Here is a 22,500-nt window from a genome sequence, read left to right on the forward strand (position 1 = left end):
TTTCCATTCAGCAGTGAGGACCAAGTCAGTGTTTCCATTCAGCAGTGAGGACCAAGTCAGTGTTTCCATTCAGCAGTGAGGACCAAGTCAGTGTTTCCATTCAGCAGTGAGGACCAAGTCAGTGTTTCCATTCAGCAGTGAGGACCAAGTCAGTGTTTCCATTCAGCAGTGAAGACCAAGTCAGTGTTTCCATTCAGCAGTGAGGACCAAGTCAGTGTTTCCATTCAGCAGTGAGGACCAAGTCAGTGTTTCCATTCAGCAGTGAGGACCAAGTCAGTGTTTCCATTCAGCAGTGAGGACCAAGTCAGTGTTTCCATTCAGCAGTGAGGACAAAGTCAGTGTTTCCATTCAGCGGTGAGGACCAAGTCAGTGTTTCCATTCAGCAGTGAGGACCAAGTCAGTGTTTCCATTCAGCAGTGAGGACCAAGTCAGTGTTTCCATTCAGCAGTGAGGACCAAGTCAGTGTTTCCATTCAGCAGTGAGGACCAAGTCAGTGTTTCCATTCAGCGGTGAGGACCAAGTCAGTGTTTCCATTCAGCAGTGAGGACCAAGTCAGTGTTTCCATTCAGCAGTGAGGACCAAGTCAGTGTTTCCATTCAGCAGTGAGGACCAAGTCAGTGTTTCCATTCAGCAGTGAGGACCAAGTCAGTGTTTCCATTCAGCAGTGAAGACCAAGTCAGTGTTTCCATTCAGCAGTGAAGACCAAGTCAGTGTTTCCATTCAGCAGTGAGGACCAAGTCAGTGTTTCCATTCAGCAGTGAGGACCAAGTCAGTGTTTCCATTCAGCAGTGAGGACCAAGTCAGTGTTTCCATTCAGCAGTGAGGACCAAGTCAGTGTTTCCATTCAGCAGTGAGGACCAAGTCAGTGTTTCCATTCAGCAGTGAGGACCAAGTCAGTGTTTCCATTCAGCGGTGAGGACCAAGTCAGTGTTTCCATTCAGCGGTGAGGACCAAGTCAGTGTTTCCATTCAGCAGTGAGGACCAAGTCAGTGTTTCCATTCAGCGGTGAGGACCAAGTCAGTGTTTCCATTCAGCAGTGAGGACCAAGTCAGTGTTTCCATTCAGCAGTGAAGACCAAGTCAGTGTTTCCATTCAGCAGTGAGGACCAAGTCTTCAATATCCTCACCCCTTTATTAGATTGGGTGGCTTGAACTTTTCCTGGCCCAGCAAGGCAAACAAAGGAACACACACACACACCCACACACCAAAGGTTTCCCAGCAACAAAGGGAAGAAGAATTAAATATCTCAGGTCAATCTCTCTCTAACCGCTCTCTTCCCAGGAAGCCTATAATGAATCAAACAGGATAGAACAGGAACAGTCCAGCAGTGTCGAGTTACATCTTAATATCTAACCAGTGGGAATGACACATTTCCTCTCAGTGAGAGAGCAGCTTAGGAGAAGAGTGAAGACACAACATTAGCACGTCCATAGATCTCTAACTATCCACTACATAGTGCACTCCTTTAGACCAGAGCTCCATGGACACTCCCAACATTACCACGTCCATAGATCTCTAACTATCCACTACATAGTGCACTCCTTTAGACCAGAGCTCCATGGACACTCCCAACATTACCACGTCCATACCACGTCCATAGATCTCTAACTATCCACTACATAGTGCACTCCTTTAGACCAGAGCTCCATGGACACTCCCAACATTACCACGTCCATACCACGTCCATAGATCTCTAACTATCCACTACATAGTGCACTCCTTTAGACCAGAGCTCCATGGACACTCCCAACATTACCACGTCCATACCACGTCCATAGATCTCTAACTATCCACCACATAGTGCACTCCTTTAGACCAGAGCTCCATGGACACTCCCAACAGTCATGTTTCATTTACAGAGTGGGTTTCAATCCACTGACTCTGGCTTCATGGAAGAAAAAAAAAAAACGTTGTCTGAAACAGTTTGTCCACTTCACACATCTACACTACTCCGTTTAGTACAACGGTCCTTTCCTGTTTGGTCTAGTTAGTCTGACTGGAATAGAATCATAGAATCATCTCCATTCTATCCTGTCCTGTTTGGTCTAGTTAGTCTGACTGGAATAGAATCATAGAATCATCTCCATTCTATCCTGTCCTGTTTGGTCTAGTTAGTCTGACTGGAATAGAATCATAGAATCATCTCCATTCTATCCTGTCCTGTTTGGTCTAGTTAGTCTGACTGGAATAGAATCATAGAATCATCTCCATTCTATCCTGTCCTGTTTGGTCTAGTTAGTCTGACTGGAATAGAATCATAGAATCATCTCCATTCTATCCTGTCCTGTTTGGTCTAGTTAGTCTGACTGGAATAGAATCATAGAATCATCTCCATTCTATCCTGTCCTGTTTGGTCTAGTTAGTCTGACTGGAATAGAATCATAGAATCATCTCCATTCTATCCTGTCCTGTTTGGTCTAGTTAGTCTGACTGGAATAGAATCATAGAATCATCTCCATTCTATCCTGTCCTGTTTGGTCTAGTTAGTCTGACTGGAATAGAATCATAGAATCATCTCCATTCTATCCTGTCCTGTTTGGTCTAGTTAGTCTGATTGGAATAGAATCATAGAATCATCTCCATTCTATCCTGTCCTGTTTGGTCTAGTTAGTCTGACTGGAATAGAATCATAGAATCATCTCCATTCTATCCTGTCCTGTTTGGTCTAGTTAGTCTGACTGGAATAGAATCATAGAATCATCTCCATTCTATCCTGTCCTGTTTGGTCTAGTTAGTCTGACTGGAATAGAATCATAGAATCATCTCCATTCTATCCTGTCCTGTTTGGTCTAGTTAGTCTGACTGGAATAGAATCATAGAATCATCTCCATTCTATCCTGTCCTGTTTGGTCTAGTTAGTCTGACTGGAATAGAATCATAGAATCATCTCCATTCTATCCTGTCCTGTTTGGTCTAGTTAGTCTGACTGGAATAGAATCATAGAATCATCTCCATTCTATCCTGTCCTGTTTGGTCTAGTTAGTCTGACTGGAATAGAATCATAGAATCATCTCCATTCTATCCTGTCCTGTTTGGTCTAGTTAGTCTGACTGGAATATAATCATAGAATCATCTCCATTCTATCCTGTCCTGTTTGGTCTAGTTAGTCTGACTGGAATAGAATCATAGAATCATCTCCATTCTATCCTTTCCTGTTTGGTCTAGTTAGTCTGACTGGAATAGAATCATAGAATCATCTCCATTCTATCCTGTCCTGTTTGGTCTAGTTAGTCTGACTGGAATAGAATCATAGAATCATCTCCATTCTATCCTGTCCTGTTTGGTCTAGTTAGTCTGACTGGAATAGAATCATAGAATCATCTCCATTCTATCCTGTCCTGTTTGGTCTAGTTAGTCTGACTGGAATAGAATCATAGAATCATCTCCATTCTATCCTGTCCTGTTTGGTCTAGTTAGTCTGACTGGAATAGAATCATAGAATCATCTCCATTCTATCCTGTCCTGTTTGGTCTAGTTAGTCTGACTGGAATAGAATCATAGAATCATCTCCATTCTATCCTGTCCTGTTTGGTCTAGTTAGTCTGACTGGAATAGAATCATAGAATCATCTCCATTCTATCCTGTCCTGTTTGGTCTAGTTAGTCTGACTGGAATAGAATCATAGAATCATCTCCATTCTATCCTGTCCTGTTTGGTCTAGTTAGTCTGACTGGAATAGAATCATAGAATCATCTCCATTCTATCCTGTCCTGTTTGGTCTAGTTAGTCTGACTGGAATAGAATCATAGAATCATCTCCATTCTATCCTGTCCTGTTTGGTCTAGTTAGTCTGACTGGAATAGAATCATAGAATCATCTCCATTCTATCCTGTCCTGTTTGGTCTAGTTAGTCTGACTGGAATAGAATCATAGAATCATCTCCATTCTATCCTGTCCTGTTTGGTCTAGTTAGTCTGACTGGAATAGAATCATAGAATCATCTCCATTCTATCCTGTCCTGTTTGGTCTAGTTAGTCTGACTGGAATAGAATCATAGAATCATCTCCATTCTATCCTGTCCTGTTTGGTCTAGTTAGTCTGACTGGAATAGAATCATAGAATCATCTCTATTCTATCCTGTCCTGTTTGGTCTAGTTAGTCTGACTGGAATAGAATCATAGAATCATCTCCATTCTATCCTGTCCTGTTTGGTCTAGTTAGTCTGACTGGAATAGAATCATAGAATCATCTCCATTCTATCCTGTCCTGTTTGGTCTAGTTAGTCTGACTGGAATAGAATCATAGAATCATCTCCATTCTATCCTGTCCTGTTTGGTCTAGTTAGTCTGACTGGAATAGAATCATAGAATCATCTCCATTCTATCCTGTCCTGTTTGGTCTAGTTAGTCTGACTGGAATAGAATCATAGAATCATCTCCATTCTATCCTGTCCTGTTTGGTCTAGTTAGTCTGACTGGAATAGAATCATAGAATCATCTCCATTCTATCCTGTCCTGTTTGGTCTAGTTAGTCTGACTGGAATAGAATCATAGAGTCATATAAATTGTATCCTGTCGTTCCCCTACTGTGCTAAAGAACCCCCATCCAGCTCCAAGGGCAGAGAGCAGCAGACACAGATCAGGGTCTAACCTGTAGTCCCCAGCCTTGGGATATAGGGTCTAACCTGTAGTCCCCAGCCTTGGGCTGTAGGGTCTAACCTGTAGTCCCCAGCCTTGGGCTGTAGGGTCTAACCTGTAGTCCCCAGCCTTGGTCTAGGTATGTCCTTATAACGTCGTCCTGCACTCGGACCATCCTGATGGCTAGCAGGTAATGAGTATTCAGAGATTGAGCTCTGGGGTAAGGGAAGGATAAGAGGAGAGAGCCTGCTACCTTCATCTGCCTCCCATCTCTCTATTTCCGGAGCCCTGGCTGTCTAATTGTAGAGGCCGGGGCAAGGTGAAGTAGGACGTTCACATACACTCATCCATCTCTCTCTTATCCATCTCTCTCTTTCGCTCTATTCCTCTCCTCCCATTCTCCCTACCTCTCCCTCAGTCTCTCTCTCTCTCTCTTAGGGAGAGAGGGAGTGAGGGTGGAGGAGTGGCGACGGAGGGAGAGAGAGGGTGGGAGGTACTTCTGGGAAGTAAATCAGCTGTGGTAAAAACCCATTCCCCTCCCAGACTGTCTGTTCTGCTGCTGCACGTCAATGTCACTCAGAGAGAGAGAGAGCAGGTAGAAACATTGACCTCTCTCAGGGAACAGAGGGGAGGGAGATAGACACAGAAGATGAGAACAGTGTTTGAGCATTAGCAAGATGGGGGGGAAGAGTGGCCCAGGTCAATAGTAGTACACTTCATAGGGAATAGGGTACCATTTGGGACACCCCGTCTATAGACTGACCAGACTGACTGACAGAAAGATGGCCTTATTCAGACTCTTCAGTCTGTCTTATCAACAGGGTGTGTGTGTGTGTGTGTGTGTGTGTGTGTGTGTGTGTGTGTGTGTGATATAACAGACCGCCCACTGTTTGTGAATGAGGACATGTTGACATTTCCATTTCCAGCAGTTGTCTTTTTCTCCCACTGTGAACGTGGACTGGCTACATCATGAGGTGTTTTTCTATCACTGTGAACGTGGACTGGCTACATCATGAGGTGTTTTTATATCACTGTGAACGTGGACTGGCTACATCATGAGGTGTTTTTCTATCACTGTGAACGTGGACTGGCTACATCATGAGGTGTTTTTCTCCCACTGTGAACGTGGACTGGCTACATCATGAGGTGTTTTTCTATCACTGTGAACGTGGACTGGCTACATCATGAGGTGTTTTTCTCCCACTGTGAACGTGGACTGGCTACATCATGAGGTGTTTTTCTATTACTGTGAACGTGGACTGGCTACATCATGAGGTGTTTTTCTCCCAATGTGAACGTGGACTGGCTACATCATGAGGTGTTTTTCTATCACTGTGAACGTGGACTGGCTACATCATGAGGTGTTTTTCTCCCACTGTGAACGTGGACTGGCTACATCATGAGGTGTTTTTCTATCACTGTGAACGTGGACTGGCTACATCATGAGGTGTTTTTCTCCCACTGTGAACGTGGACTGGCTACATCATGAGGTGTTTTTCTCCCACTGTGAACGTGGACTGGCTACATCATGAGGTGTTTTTCTCCCACTGTGAACGTAGACTGGCTACATCATGAGGTGTTTTTCTATAACTGTGAACGTGGACTGGCTACATCATGAGGTGTTTTTCTCCCACTGTGAACGTGGACTGGCTACATCATGAGGTGTTTTTCTCCCACTGTGAACGTGGACTGGATACATCATGAGGTGTTTTTCTCCCACTGTGAACGTGGACTGGCTACATCATGAGGTGTTTTTCCATCACTGTGAACGTGGACTGGCTACATCATGAGGTGTTTTTCTCCCACTGTGAACGTGGACTGGCTACATCATGAGGTGTTTTTCTATCACTGTGAACGTGGACTGGCTACATCATGAGGTGTTTTTCTCCCACTGTGAACGTGGACTGGCTACATCATGAGGTGTTTTTCTATTACTGTGAACGTGGACTGGCTACATCATGAGGTGTTTTTCTCCCAATGTGAACGTGGACTGGCTACATCATGAGGTGTTTTTCTATCACTGTGAACGTGGACTGGCTACATCATGAGGTGTTTTTCTCCCACTGTGAACGTGGACTGGCTACATCATGAGGTGTTTTTCTATCACTGTGAACGTGGACTGGCTACATCATGAGGTGTTTTTCTCCCACTGTGAACGTGGACTGGCTACATCATGAGGTGTTTTTCTCCCACTGTGAACGTGGACTGGCTACATCATGAGGTGTTTTTCTCCCACTGTGAACGTAGACTGGCTACATCATGAGGTGTTTTTCTATAACTGTGAACGTGGACTGGCTACATCATGAGGTGTTTTTCTCCCACTGTGAACGTGGACTGGCTACATCATGAGGTGTTTTTCTCCCACTGTGAACGTGGACTGGATACATCATGAGGTGTTTTTCTCCCACTGTGAACGTGGACTGGCTACATCATGAGGTGTTTTTCCATCACTGTGAACGTGGACTGGCTACATCATGAGGTGTTTTTCTCCCACTGTGAACGTGGACTGGCTACATCATGAGGTGTTTTTCTATCACTGTGAACGTGGACTGGCTACATCATGAGGTGTTTTTCTATCACTGTGAACGTGGACTGGCTACATCATGAGGTGTTTTTCTCCCACTGTGAACGTGGACTGGCTACATCATGAGGTGTTTTTCTATCACTGTGAACGTGGACTGGCTACATCATGAGGTGTTTTTCTCCCACTGTGAACGTGGACTGGCTACATCATGAGGTGTTTTTCTATTACTGTGAACGTGGACTGGCTACATCATGAGGTGTTTTTCTCCCACTGTGAACGTGGACTGGCTACATCATGAGGTGTTTTTCTATCACTGTGAACGTGGACTGGCTACATCATGAGGTGTTTTTCTCCCACTGTGAACGTGGACTGGCTACATCATGAGGTGTTTTTCTCCCACTGTGAACGTGGACTGGCTACATCATGAGGTGTTTTTCTCCCACTGTGAACGTAGACTGGCTACATCATGAGGTGTTTTTCTATAACTGTGAACGTGGACTGGCTACATCATGAGGTGTTTTTCTCCCACTGTGAACGTGGACTGGCTACATCATGAGGTGTTTTTCTCCCACTGTGAACGTGGACTGGATACATCATGAGGTGTTTTTCTCCCACTGTGAACGTGGACTGGCTACATCATGAGGTGTTTTTCCATCACTGTGAACGTGGACTGGCTACATCATGAGGTGTTTTTCTCCCACTGTGAACGTGGACTGGCTACATCATGAGGTGTTTTTCCATCACTGTGAACATGGACTGGCTACATCATGAGGTGTTTTTCTCCCACTTCTTGTTGACAGTAATAACCGTTGTGAATCTCACAGGGACGTTGATGGATGTTAGCACTTTGCAGCTCAATTCACTGGTCATTTCCAAGGTCTATCAAACATAACAGTTCCTCATTGCTTTTCTGTCCATCTTATAGTTGTTGACAGACGCTCAAAGCAGCTAAATGATCACGGCTTCTGTAGTGGAAGAGTTGTCATGAATCTCAGAGGAACATTGATTACTACGTCTGTACATCAGGGCTATACCTATTGCTGAAGCAAAGCAAATACAACGCCTCAGGTGTTCACGTCTTGAGTCAAGGAGTTGAATGGGAGACATGTGGTCACCAATGTGAGTCGAAGTGGAAGGCAGGCTAAATGAAGCCCAGTTGAATTGAAACATCAGTGTTTTTAACTAGAAATTAATAAAAAGCACTGTAAAAACAAGCAAAGGTGAGAGACACCTCTATCTTGTCTTCAGCATACATGAAGCAAAAATGGCCAATGTAACAAAATGGCTCCCCCAAGGAAAGAAGCTTGACAGTAGAAAGCGACCGCAGAAGAGCACAGAAGGCTCATGGGATTGAGAAGCGAGAGGAGCGTGGTCGCAGGTGGGCGGCGCCACGGGAGTAGAGAATATTTACTCCCGTAATATTTAGAGTCCTACGCAGCCTAATTCCCCAAATTTCAACATTTCGATCATGAAATCATTAAAAATAATAAAAGCAATGAGATTCGTCTCATCATCGTAGCAGTCCAGTAGAAAATAACTTGGCATTTCAAATGTTGTTTCATGAGAGAGAGAGAGAGAGAGAGAGAGAGAGAGAGAGAGAGAGAGAGAGAGAGAGAGAGAGACAGAGACACAGAGCGAGAGAGAGAGAGAGAGCGAGAGAGAGAGAGAGAGAGAGAGAGAGAGACAGAGCGAGAGAGATAGAGAGAGAGAGAGAGAGAGAGAGAGAGAGAGAGAGAGAGAGAGAGAGAGAGAGAGAGAGAGAGAGAGAGAGAGAGAGAGAGACACTACATGCACCTTGACCCCATAGAGATAGATTACAGTTAGCAGAGATAGATATGGAGACTGGGGGAGATAGATTACAGTTAGCAGAGATAGATATGGAGACTGAGGGAGATAGATTACAGTTAGTAGATATAGATATGGAGACTGAGGGAGATAGATTACAGTTAGTAGAGATAGATATGGAGACTGGGGGAGATAGATTACAGTTAGTAGAGATAGATATGGAGACTGGGGGAGATAGATTACAGTTAGTAGAGATAGATATGGAGACTGGGGGAGATAGATTACAGTTAGTAGAGATAGATATGGAGACTGAGGGAGATAGATTACAGTTAGCAGAGATAGATATGGAGACTGGGGAGATAGATTACAGTTAGCAGAGATAGATATGGAGACTGAGGGAGATAGATTACAGTTAGCAGAGATAGATATGGAGACTGAGGGAGATAGATTACAGTTAGTAGAGATAGATATGGAGACTGGGGGAGATAGATTACAGTTAGTAGAGATAGATATGGAGACTGAGGGAGATAGATTACAGTTAGCAGAGATAGATATGGAGACTGAGGGAGATAGATTACAGTTAGCAGAGATAGATATGGAGACTGGGGAGATAGATTACAGTTAGTAGAGATAGATTACAGTTAGTAGAGATAGATATGGAGACTGAGGGAGATAGATTACAGTTAGCAGAGATAGATATGGAGACTGAGGGAGATAGATTACAGTTAGTAGAGATAGATATGGAGACTGGGGAGATAGATTACAGTTAGTAGAGATAGATATGGAGACTGAGGGAGATAGATTACAGTTAGCAGAGATAGATATGGAGACTGGGGAGATAGATTACAGTTAGTAGAGATAGATATGGAGACTGAGGGAGATAGATTACAGTTAGTAGAGATAGATATGGATATGCAGAGAATAATATAGTTTAGATAAAGACACACAGACAGACAGTATTATCCCCACTCACCAGGAACATGGTTCTGAAGTTGCTGAGGTCAGTGAACAATTCCTCTACGGAGGTCTTCTTGGAGTCAATGGCAAAGTAGTCCACCATGTTCTGATAGAGGGTCCCCATGTTGCCATGCATGATCTTCAGCTTCTGGTACTGCTCTCTGGCTGACAGGGCAAAGCTGTGAGGGCCAAGAGTTAAGGCTGAAACAGGACTGGAGAGAGTGGTTACTGTATTTTACAATTCCATTTCAGTAATATAGAAGAATGCCACAGAATAGTCACAGGACTGGAGCCTAGGAACAGAGAGCGAGAAAGAGACAGATAGATAGAGACAGATAGAGAGAGAGAGATAGAGAGAGACACAGAAAAAGAGAGACAGAGACAGGGAGCGAGAGAGAGAGAGAGAGACAGGGAGCGAGAGAGAGAGAGAGAGACAGAGAGAGACAGAGAGAGAGAGAGAGAGAGAGAGAGAGAGAGAGAGAGAGAGAGAGAGAGAGAGAGAGAGAGAGAGAGAGAGAGAGAGAGAGAGAGAGTGTGTGTGTGTGTGGTAAAAGTGATGACAAACACACAGGACTAAATGGAGAACAGGAATACATGGAGACTTTATTTAAAATAGCAAAGTGAAGATATTGGAGTCTATCTAGTTTGTGAGTGAACAACTATTTTTCATTGACCGGGTTTCAACCCACAGTCCTGCTGTTGTTGACTGCATACTGTTGGTCTGCATCTCTGTACTCTGTGAATATTATTTGATCTTGTGTGTTATGAATGGAAAGTACTTGTTTATGTACAGCATATGCAAGATTAAGTCCCTTTTCAAGGGCAGGACAGTTTGTATTCAGTTCTAGAGACAGGCTGAACGACTTTAGAGGGTGAACTACTAGAGAAGAGGTAAAGTACAAGTTCAATACAAACCTCTCTGTCTCTCTCTCTGTCTCTGTCTCTGTCTCTCTCTCTCTCTCTCTCTCTCTCTCTCTCTCTCTCTCTCTCTTTCAATTTCAATGTAAGGGCTTTATTGGCATGGGAAACGTATGTTAACATTGCCAAAGCAAGTGAAGTAGATAGTAGACAAATGTGAAATAAACAATAAATATTAACAGTAAACATTACACTCAGAAGTTCCAAAAGAATAAAGACATTTCAAATGTCATACCTCTCTCTGGGGAGGAAGAGGAGGAGGAGTGTGTTCTAGTGTGTACTCTGAGGAGGAAGAGGAGTGTGTTTTAGTGTGTACTCTGAGGAGGAAGAGGAGTGTGTTCTAGTGTGTACTCTGAGGAGGAAGAGGAGGAGGAGTGTGTTCTAGTGTGTACTCTGAGGAGGAAGAGGAGGAGGAGTGTGTTCTAGTGTGTACTCTGAGGAGGAAGAGGAGTGTGTTTTAGTGTGTACTCTGAGGAGGATGTGCAGCCATTAGAAAGGATGAGGGGACTGGAGAGCAGAGTTTGCATATGTGTATCCCAAATGGCACATTATTCCCTTTGTAGTGTACTATTAAGGCAATAGGGTAGCATTTGGGATGCAGCCTAGAGTTTGTTTAAGGACACTGTAGTGTTTATAAATGGTAATGTACCTTCTGAAACAGTGTCTTCACATTCAGCCCATTGTCTTGTCAGTGGTGAAGGTAATTAAGGGTCTGTTAGTCTGGCGCAGTGTGTTGGTGATATTAATACTAATGTCATCACTGTTCTCCACTGCAGCTGCACACACACACACACACACACACACACACACACACACGGATACACAGGTATTTACACTCACACACACACACACACGGATACACACATATATTCACACACACAGGAGCATGTGCAGCGTGGAGACCAGCCACACAGGAGCATGTGCAGCGTGGAGACCAGCCACACAGGAGCATGTGCAGCGTGGAGACCAGCCACACAGGAGCATGTGCAGCGTGGTGACCAGCCACACAGGAGCATGTGCAGCGTGGAGACCAGCCACACAGGAGCATGTGCAGCGTGGAGACCAGCCACACAGGAGCATGTGCAGCGTGGAGACCAGCCACACAGGAGCATGTGCAGCGTGGTGACCAGCCACACAGGAGCATGTGCAGCGTGGAGACCAGCCACACAGGAGCATGTGCAGCGTGGAGACCAGCCACACAGGGACAAAGGTGGGAGGTGGGAGAGCCTTTGTAGCAGATGAAAGTGGACTCAACACAAGAGTAAATAGGTGGTGGACTGGTACATACAGGAGGAGAGGAGAGAATCAATAGGAGGTTAACCTTGAACATGTGAGGAGATCAGTTGGAGGGGTCAGGGTTGAAGGTACAGTAAGGATGAACATGTGAGGAGATCAGTTGGAGGGGTCAGGGTTGAAGGTACAGTAAGGATGAACATGTGAGGAGATCAGTTGGAGGGGTCAGGGTTGAAGGTACAGTAAGGATGAACATGTGAGGAGATCAGTTGGAGGGGTCAGGGTTGAAGGTACAGTAAGGATGAACATGTGAGGAGAGCAGTTGGAGGGGTCAGGGTTGAAGGTACAGTAAGGATGAACATGTGAGGAGAGCAGTTGGAGGGGTCAGGGTTGAAGGTACAGTAAGGATGAACATGTGAGGAGAGCAGTTGGAGGGGTCAGGGTTGAAGATACAGTAAGGATGAACATGTGAGGAGATCAGTTGGAGGGGTCAGGGTTGAAGATACAGTAAGGATGAACATGTGAGGAGATCAGTTGGAGGGGTCAGGGTTGAAGGTACAGTAAGGATGAACATGTGAGGAGAGCAGTTGGAGGGGTCAGGGTTGAAGGTACAGTAAGGATGAACATGTGAGGAGAGCAGTTGGAGGGGTCAGGGTTGAAGGTACAGTAAGGATGAACATGTGAGGAGAGCAGTTGGAGGGGTCAGGGTTGAAGATACAGTAAGGATGAACATGTGAGGAGAGCAGTTGGAGGGGTCAGGGTTGAAGGTACAGTAAGGATGAACATGTGAGGAGAGCAGTTGGAGGGGTCAGGGTTGAAGGTACAGTAAGGATGAACATGTGAGGAGAGCAGTTGGAGGGGTCAGGGTTGAAGATACAGTAAGGATGAACATGTGAGGAGATCAGTTGGAGGGGTCAGGGTTGAAGGTACAGTAAGGTTGAACATGTGAGGAGAGCAGTTGGAGGGGTCAGGGTTGAAGGTACAGTAAGGATGAACATGTGAGGAGAGCAGTTGGAGGGGTCAGGGTTGAAGATACAGTAAGGATGAACATGTGAGGAGATCAGTTGGAGGGGTCAGGGTTGAAGGTACAGTAAGGTTGAACATGTGAGGAGAGCAGTTGGAGGGGTCAGGGTTGAAGGTACAGTAAGGATGAACATGTGAGGAGATCAGTTGGAGGGGTCAGGGTTGAAGATACAGTAAGGATGAACATGTGAGGAGAGCAGTTGGAGGGGTCAGGGTTGAAGGTACAGTAAGGATGAACATGTGAGAAGAGCAGTTGGAGGGGTCAGGGTTGAAGATACAGTAAGGATGAACATGTGAGGAGAGCAGTTGGAGGGGTCAGGGTTGAAGATACAGTAAGGATGAACATGTGAGGAGAGCAGTTGGAGGGGTCAGGGTTGAAGGTACAGTAAGGATGAACATGTGAGGAGAGCAGTTGGAGGGGTCAGGGTTGAAGGTACAGTAAGGATGAACATGTGAGGAGATCAGTTGGAGGGGTCAGGGTTGAAGGTACAGTAAGGATGAACATGTGAGGAGAGCAGTTGGAGGGGTCAGGGTTGAAGGTACAGTAAGGATGAACATGTGAGGAGAGCAGTTGGAGGGGTCAGGGTTGAAGATACAGTAAGGATGAACATGTGAGGAGATCAGTTGGAGGGGTCAGGGTTGAAGGTACAGTAAGGATGAACATGTGAGGAGAGCAGTTGGAGGGGTCAGGGTTGAAGGTACAGTAAGGATGAACATGTGAGGAGATCAGTTGGAGGGGTCAGGGTTGAAGGTACAGTAAGGTTGAACATGTGAGGAGATCAGTTGGAGGGGTCAGGGTTGAAGATACAGTAAGGATGAACATGTGAGGAGAGCAGTTGGAGGGGTCAGGGTTGAAGGTACAGTAAGGATGAACATGTGAGGAGAGCAGTTGGAGGGGTCAGGGTTGAAGGTACAGTAAGGATGAACATGTGAGGAGAGCAGTTGGAGGGGTCAGGGTTGAAGATACAGTAAGGATGAACATGTGAGGAGATCAGTTGGAGGGGTCAGGGTTGAAGGTACAGTAAGGATGAACATGTGAGGAGATCAGTTGGAGGGGTCAGGGTTGAAGATACAGTAAGGATGAACATGTGAGGAGATCAGTTGGAGGGGTCAGGGTTGAAGATACAGTAAGGATGAACATGTGAGGAGATCAGTTGGAGGGGTCAGGGTTGAAGGTACAGTAAGGTTGAACATGTGAGGAGATCAGTTGGAGGGGTCAGGGTTGAAGATACAGTAAGGATGAACATGTGAGGAGAGCAGTTGGAGGGGTCAGGGTTGAAGATACAGTAAGGATGAACATGTGAGGAGATCAGTTGGAGGGGTCAGGGTTGAAGATACAGTAAGGATGAACATGTGAGGAGATCAGTTGGAGGGGTCAGGGTTGAAGGTACAGTAAGGATGAACATGTGAGGAGAGCAGTTGGAGGGGTCAGGGTTGAAGGTACAGTAAGGATGAACATGTGAGGAGAGCAGTTGGAGGGGTCAGGGTTGAAGATACAGTAAGGATGAACATGTGAGGAGATCAGTTGGAGGGGTCAGGGTTGAAGGTACAGTAAGGATGAACATGTGAGGAGAGCAGTTGGAGGGGTCAGGGTTGAAGATACAGTAAGGATGAACATGTGAGGAGAGCAGTTGGAGGGGTCAGGGTTGAAGGTACAGTAAGGATGAACATGTGAGGAGAGCAGTTGGAGGGGTCAGGGTTGAAACACAACCACCTGGAGTCAACCAAGCATGGACCTAGCAAACACAACAACCTGGAGTCAACCTAGCATGGACCTAGCAAACACAACAACCTGGAGTCAACCTAGCATGGACCTAGCAAACACAACAACCTGGAGTCAACCAAGTATGTACCTAGCAAACACAACCACCTGGAGTCAACCAAGTATGGACCTAGCAAACACAACCACCTGGAGTCAACCAAGCATGGACCTAGCAAACACAACCACCTGGAGTCAACCAAGTATGGACCTAGCAAACACAACCACCTGGAGTCAACCAAGCATGGACCTAGCAAACACAACAACCTGGAGTCAACCTAGCATGGACCTAGCAAACACAACAACCTGGAGTCAACCAAGTATGTACCTAGCAAACACAACCACCTGGAGTCAACCAAGTATGGACCTAGCAAACACAACCACCTGGAGTCAACCTAGCATGGACCTAGCAAACACAACGACAAGAAATACTTTGAATAAAGTTGGGTTATGAGCATGAGATTTTCCTCTGTAAAGAGATCATCTGTCCAGGTACAACACCGTTCTAAAGGTCATTTATAGGCTGATGGGAGGAGCTATAGGAGGGTGGGCTCATTGTAATGGCTGGAATGGTATTCATGGAACGGAGCCAAACATGTGGTTGACATAGGTTTGATATCATTCCATTACAATGAGCCCATCCTCCTATAGCGCCTCCCACCAGCCTCCTCTGATATATACAGTGCATTCGGAAAGTATTCAGATCCCTTGACTTTTTTCACATTTTGTTACGTTACAGCCTTATTCTAAAATTGATTAAATTGTTTTTTTCCCCCTCATCAATCTACACACAATACCAAATAATGACAAAGCAAAAACAGATTTTTAGAAATTTTTGCAAATGTATTAAAAAGTATTCAGACCCTTTACTCAGTACTTTGGCAGCGATTACAGCCTCAAGTCTTCTTGGGTATGACACTACAAGCTTGGCACACCTGTATTTGGGGAGTTTCCCACATTTTTCTCTGCAGATAGTCTCAAGCTCTCTCAAATTGGATGGGGAGCATCGCTGCACAGCTATTTTCAGGTCTCTCCGGAGATGCTCGATCGGGTTCAAGTCCGGGCTCTGGCTGGGCCACTCAAGGACATTCAGAGACTTGTCCCGAAGCCACTCCTGCGTTGTCTTGGCTGTGTGCTTAGTGTTGTTGTCCTGTTGGAAGGTGAACCTTCGCCCCAGTATGAAGTCCTGAGTGCTCTGGAACAGGTTTTCATTAAGGATCTCTCTGTACTTTGCTCCGTTCATCTTTCCCTCGATCCTGACTAGTCTCCCAGTCCCTGCAGCTGAAAAACATCCCAACAGCATGATGCTGCCACCACCATGCTTCACCGTAGGTATGGTGCCAGGTTTCCTACAGACGTGACGCTTCGCATTCAGGCCAAAGAGTTAAGTCTTGGTTTCATCAGACCAGAGAATCTTGTTTCTCATGGTCTGAGAGTCTTTAGGTGCCTTTTGGCAAACTCCAAGCGGGCTGTCATCTGCCTTTTACTGAGGAGTGGCTTCCATCTGGCCACTCTACCATTAAGGCCTGATTGGTGGAGTGCTGCAGAGATGGTTGTCCTTCTGGAAGGTTCTCCCATCTCCACAGAGGAACTCTGGAGCTCTGTCAGAGTGACCATCGGGGTTCTTGGTCACCTCGCTGACCAAGGCCCTTCTCCCCCGATTGCTCAGTTTGGCCAGGCGGCCAGCTCTAGGAAGAGTCTTGGTGGTTCCAAACTACTTCCATTTAAGAATGATGGAGGCCACTGTGTTCTTGGGGACCTTCAGTGCTGCAGATTTTGTTTTGGTACCCTTCCCCAGATCTGTGCCTCAACACAATCCTATCTCGGAGCTCTACGGACAATTCCTTCAACCTAATAGCTTGTTTTTTGCTCTGACATGCACTGTCAACTGTGGGACCTTATATAGACAGGTGTGTGCATTTCCAAATCATGTCCAATAAATTGATTAACCACAGGTGGACTCCAATCAAGTTGTAGAAACATCAAGGGTGAGCAATGGAAACAGGATGCACCTGAGCTCAATTTCGAGTCTCATAGCAAAGCGTCTGAATACTTTAGTAAATAAGGTAATTTCTGTTATTTATTATTAATACATTTGCTAAAATGTTATAAAAACCTATTTTCGCTTCGTCATTATGGGGTATTGTGTGTAGATTGCTGGGATTTCTTTATTTATTTAATCCATTTTAGAATAAGGCTGTAACGTAACAAAATGTGGAAAAAGTCAAGGGGTCTGAATACTTTCCGAATGCACTATATATTCATTTAGCTCTCTGTGCCACTGTGGCAGCCATATATATTTAGGAAAACAGCTACTTTCATTCTATTCGACACATTTTGCTACGAGGCAGAGCGAAATTACTGCAGTTTTTAAAATCAAATGTACTGTAATTTTAAACATTTCAACATGGTTTATGAAGGGGGGCTGTAGCTTTAGGGGGTCCCCAACCCCGCAAAAAAAATTGTATGAAAAAATGGCAGAAAGCCCAGTCATTTTACAAAGAAATTGCCCCCCCCCCACCCACCCCTCTCTCTACTCTACATAATCCCCACTCAGAAACTCCCACTCCTTCTCCAACCCTATTCTACAATAACAAACGAATATCCTCACTGACAAACACTGTTTTGCATATGAGAGCTATAAGTTGAAAACATTGTACTCTGGAGTATAGCGCCATAGTAACACAGTTGAAAACATTGCACTCCGGAGAGCAGTAACACACAGTTGTGATCGTACACGTTTGGCAAAAAGAAGTCACATGTTTTATGTTGGTGAAATGGGTTTAGTATAACACGATTATTTATATATTTTTTTTTTACAAGATAAATTATTTATAAAAATATTTAAGCTCTTTGAAGCGGGTGTTTTCCATAGTTCTGATTACTGAGACGCTCATGAACATACATGGGTGAACCCACAAACTCACTCGTGAACATACATCAACAAACTAACTCACTGAAGTAAGAAAATATGATCTACCCTAATCCTAGCTAGAAGGTCACAGTCCTAGTTCACTAAGATTGTTGTAATATTTGTCCTTGGGAATATTGTTGCTCATATCCAGTAGCTTTGATGTTGACTTAATCACTAATCCCTTTAATGAGGGCAGGCCTTAAACTCTCATCTACAACAAAGCCAATCAGATCTGACGAATATCAGCGTGTGTGTGTGTGTGTGTGTGTGTGTGTGTGACTGTTTATGCAAGGGTATATGTGCTGGCAAAGTGTGTAGCTGTCTCTGTCTTTGTGAATGTTATCATCGTGTGTGTGTGTGTGTGTGTTTGTCTGTATCTGTGTGTGTTTGTGTGTGTGTGTGTGTGTGTGTGTCTGTATCTGTGTGTTTGTCTGTTGTGTGTGTGTGTGTGTGTGTGTGTGTGTGTGTGTGTGTGTGTGTGTGTATACGAGAGCAGGTGTGTGGGCTACAGAACGAGCCCATGTATCGGGCCGATGTTGGCCTTTTCTAGTCCATCAGCCCTTCTCTATGGGCTTTGCCAATAGTCCATCTACATAGCAAAACTGCTGCTATGCCAGCCGTCCCCTCACTGCCTGAGTCATGAGCACTGCACAACGCTGAGGAATGTCTATCTGGGAAGACCAGCAGCTCATTCTCCAACAGTAAGGTGCAGTATTAAGAAATGGATGAATTGACACAGTGACCAAAATCAAACTCCTGTTGCAAATATTAGTTTAGAGATGTGCCCTGACAGCTTAAAAAAAATCTGCACTGAATAGATGTTGTTTTATTTTCTCCAACTAACAGCAGTGCCTGTATGATGTCCTTCCATACAGGCTGGAGAAATGCTTCTACGCAAAACGTTGTTGATCAGTAGACTAGTATCAGTCCCAAATGGAAGTCAAACAGACTGTTGTCATCCGTAGCACCACTGATCTGACAAAAAAAAAAAAAATAGCTAAATAACTCAATGCATGCCACACTCCTATTGAATACGCATTCGCCTGAATTGTGTGAGTAGGCCTATGCCATCTTAATTTACCCAGTTTATGAAGGGATTTACCATTAAAATAACACGGTTACCATTATGTTGTTATGTAGTCAGATTGGTAAAAACAAAATGCACATTTATTGTTTGATTTAAAAATACATGGCTTTCTGGGACATTGAATAATATTGAATATCGGCCATCGGCCTCTTGACCCCCAAAAATCACCATTGGCCCTAAATAAAATCATATTTGAGGGCAGCCTCTCCTCTCTCACTCTGTTCCTCCCTCTATCTCTCCATCCCCCTTCTCTTTATCCCCTCTCTCTATCTCTCCATCTAATTTATTTTTTTATTCTATCTTATCCCCCTCTCTCTCTATCTCTGGCAGGGCTATGCTCCCTCTCCCTCCCTCTTGACTGGCTGGGTAAACGCTGCTACTTAATAGGTGGTGCTCTCAGATTGACTTATCGTTGGCTCAGACCAGCCTGAGGAGCCAAACACACACACACACACACACACACAGCCAACAAGCGAGAGTCAAGAGCCACTGTATTTTCTAATGTCCTCTCTTCCTACTCCCATTACCTCTCCCCTCCCCTCTCCTACTCCCATTACCTCTCCCCTCTCCTCTCCTACTCCCATTACCTCTCCCCTCCCATTACCTCTCCCCTCTCCTCTCCCTCTCCACTCCTCTCTTGTCATTCTATCCTCTGCTTTCTTCTCCTCCCTTCCTCCATCGTCTCACATCTCTTTTTCTTTCCTTGTCATATGCTTTCTCCTCCTCCTCTCTCCTCTCCTAGTCTAGTTTCTCTCCTCCTCTCTCCTCTCCTAGTCTAGTTTCTCTCCTCCTCCTCTCTCCTCTCCTACTCCAGTTTCTCTCCTCCTCCTCATCTCTCCTCTCCTAGTCCTAGTTTATCTCCTCCTCTCCTAGTCCTAGTTTCTCTCCTCCTCCTCTCTCCTCTCCTAGTCTAGTTCCTCTCCTCCTCCTCCTCTCTCCTCTCCTATCATCTCTCCTCCTCTCCCTCTCCTCTCCTATCTATTTCTCCTCCTCTCCTCTCTCCTCTCCTAGTCTGATACCTCTCCTCCTCCTCCTCTCCTAGTCTAGTTTCTCTCCTCCTCTCTCCTCTCCTAGTCTATTTCTCTCTCCTCCTCTCTCCTACTCCTATCTAGTTTCTCTCCTCCTCCTCTCTCCTCTCCTACTCTCATTTCTCTCCTCCTCCTCTCTCCTCTCCTAGTCTAGCTTTCTCTCCTCCTCTCTCTCCTCTCTAGTCATTTCTCTCCTCTCCTCTCTCCTCTCCTAGTCTCATTACCTCTCCTCCTCTCTCCTCTCCCTAGTCTAGTTTCTCTCTCCTCCTCTCTCCTCTCCTAGTCTAGTTCCTCTCCCCTCTCTCCTCTCCTAGTCTAGTTTCTCTCCTCCTCCTCCTCTCTCCTTCCTAGTCTAGTTCTCCTCCTCCCTCCTCTCTCCTCTCCTAGTCTACTCTCCTCCTCCTCTCTCCTCTCCTAGTCTAGCTCTCCTCCTCCTCTCTCCTCTCCTAGTCTAGTTCCTCTCCTCCTCCTCCTCTCTCCTCTCCTAGTCTAGTTTCTCTACTCCTCTCCTCTCTCCTCTCCTAGTCTAGTTTCTCCTCCTCCTCCTCTCTCCTCTCCTAGTCTAGTATATCTCCTCCTCCTCCCTTCCTCCTCCTAGTCTAGTTTCTCTCCTCCTCTCTCCTCTCCTAGTCTAGTTTCTCTCCTCCTCCTCTCTCCTCTCCTAGTCTAGTTTCTCTCCTCCTCCTCTCTCCTCTCCTAGTCTAGTTTCTCTCCTCCTCCTCTCTCCTCTCCTAGTCTAGTTCCTCTCCTCCTCTCTCTCTCCTAGTCTAGTTTCCTCCTCCTCCTCTCTCCTCTCCTAGTCTAGTTCCTCTCTCCTCTCTCCTCTCCTAGTCTAGTTTCTCTCCTCCTCCTCTCTCTCTCTAGTCTAGTTTCTCCTCCTCCTCTCTCCTCTCTAGTCTAGTTTCTCTCCTCCTCTCTCTCCTCTCCTAGTCTAGTTCCTCTCCTCCTCTCTCCTCTCCTAGTCTAGTTTCTCTCCTCCTCCTCCTCTCTCTCTCCTAGTCTAGTTTCTCCTCCTCCTCCTCTCTCCTCTCCTAGTCTAGTTTCTCTCCTCCTCCTCCTCTCTCCTCTCCTAGTCTAGTTTCTCCTCCTCCTCCTCTCTCCTCTCCTAGTCTAGTTTCTCTCCTCCTCCTCCTCTCTCCTCTCCTAGTCTAGTTTCTCCTCCTCCTCCTCTCTCCTCTCCTAGTCTAGTTTCTCCTCCTCCTCCTTTTACTCTCTCCTCTCTAGTCTAGTTTCTCTCCTCCTCCTCCTCTCTCCTCTCCTAGTCTAGTTTTTCTCCTCTCCTAGTTCCTCTGTGGTCCTGATTGCAGCTCTAAGCAGGTGAAATGAGTGTTTTAATCGAATCATGAAACCTGACTGAGTATCACAGGCTCACTTGAGCGGGAACACACGCTGAGACGGAGAAACAACTGACAGATGCTGGGAGGAAATGAAATCATCAACACACACACCTGGTTCCCTTATTTTGAGAAGTGAGAAGTGGGGTCTAAGTGGGGTCTATTTAAAGAAGGGCCCTTTGCTTAGGTTTTTCCTTGATGGTGTTCCTGCTGTAATAGGACAGAGAGCCAGAGAGGAGGACAGAGAGCCAGAGAGGAGGACAGAGAGGAGGACAGAGAGCCAGAGAGAGGAGGACAGAGAGCCAGAGAGGAGGACAGAGAGCCAGAGAGGAGGACAGAGAGGAGGACAGAGAGCCAGAGAGGAGGACAGAGAGCCAGAGAGGAGGACAGAGAGCCAGAGAGGAGGACAGAGAACCAGAGAGAGAGAGACAGAGAGAGCCAGAGAGAGAGAGGACAGAGAGACAGAGAGAGAGAGAGAGACAGAGAGAGCGAGAGAGAGAGAGAGACAGAGAAAGAGATACAGAGAAAGAGACAGAGAAAGAGATACAGAGAAAGAGACAGAGAAAGAGAGAGCAGACAGAGAAAGAGAGAGACAGAGAAAGAGACAGAGAAAGACACAGACATGTGAGCTTGTTAACCTTCTGCTTCACACACAAGCATTCCTCTCCTCTCCCCTCTCCTCCATTCTTCCCCTCTCCTCCATTCTTCTCCTCTCCTCCATTCTTCTCCTCTCACACACACACACCAGAGTTTCCAGGACAACGTGACTGGGAAGATTTTACGTAACAAATTAGGGCGTCCACCCACAGTGCTCAGAATGACAGAAATCACATTTAGATTATGGGAATTCATCTTAACAGAACATGCAACTTCTGTAATGAAGCAGCCAATAAAACGTAATTTTCAAAAAATGTTTGTAATTCGCGGGAAAACACTACTCTACATAGCGCACCTGATGCGAGCCGTTCCATATTGTGACATAGATGAAAATCTCAGTTAGAAACGTAGAAAGAGGGGAGATCTAAAGATGCAACAACTAGGATGGGTTGCTAATATGACTAGGATTGTTCCTTTAGCTTCTGGATAACGAAAGAAAAGTTGATATGAAAACCAATAGAACAAGAGAGAGAGAGAGATGCTGGTTTCAAAGGCATATGAGGAAGTCTTTAAAATAATTGCCCCCCACGTATCTAGGGGTCGTATTTTGCCTAGGCTATCAGCGCATCGCCCATCACTCTGCAATGTGAGCTGGAGGCAGTATGCCTTTTGAAAACATACTATATTGTTTGAAACCTGAACGTTTTACTTCATATTACGAGGCGTGCCTACTAAATTAACCTATTAAACCCAATAAGCATGAC

General features: G+C 45.5%; 1 pseudogene; it reads right to left on the bottom strand.

Annotated features, from left to right (window-relative positions):
- Positions 1-22,500, bottom strand: part of LOC121562559 — a 246,114-nt pseudogene that overhangs the window by 162,112 nt on the left and 61,502 nt on the right.

Source organism: Coregonus clupeaformis, chromosome 18 (genome assembly GCF_020615455.1).
Source record: "Coregonus clupeaformis isolate EN_2021a chromosome 18, ASM2061545v1, whole genome shotgun sequence".
Lineage (NCBI taxonomy): Eukaryota > Metazoa > Chordata > Actinopteri > Salmoniformes > Salmonidae > Coregonus > Coregonus clupeaformis.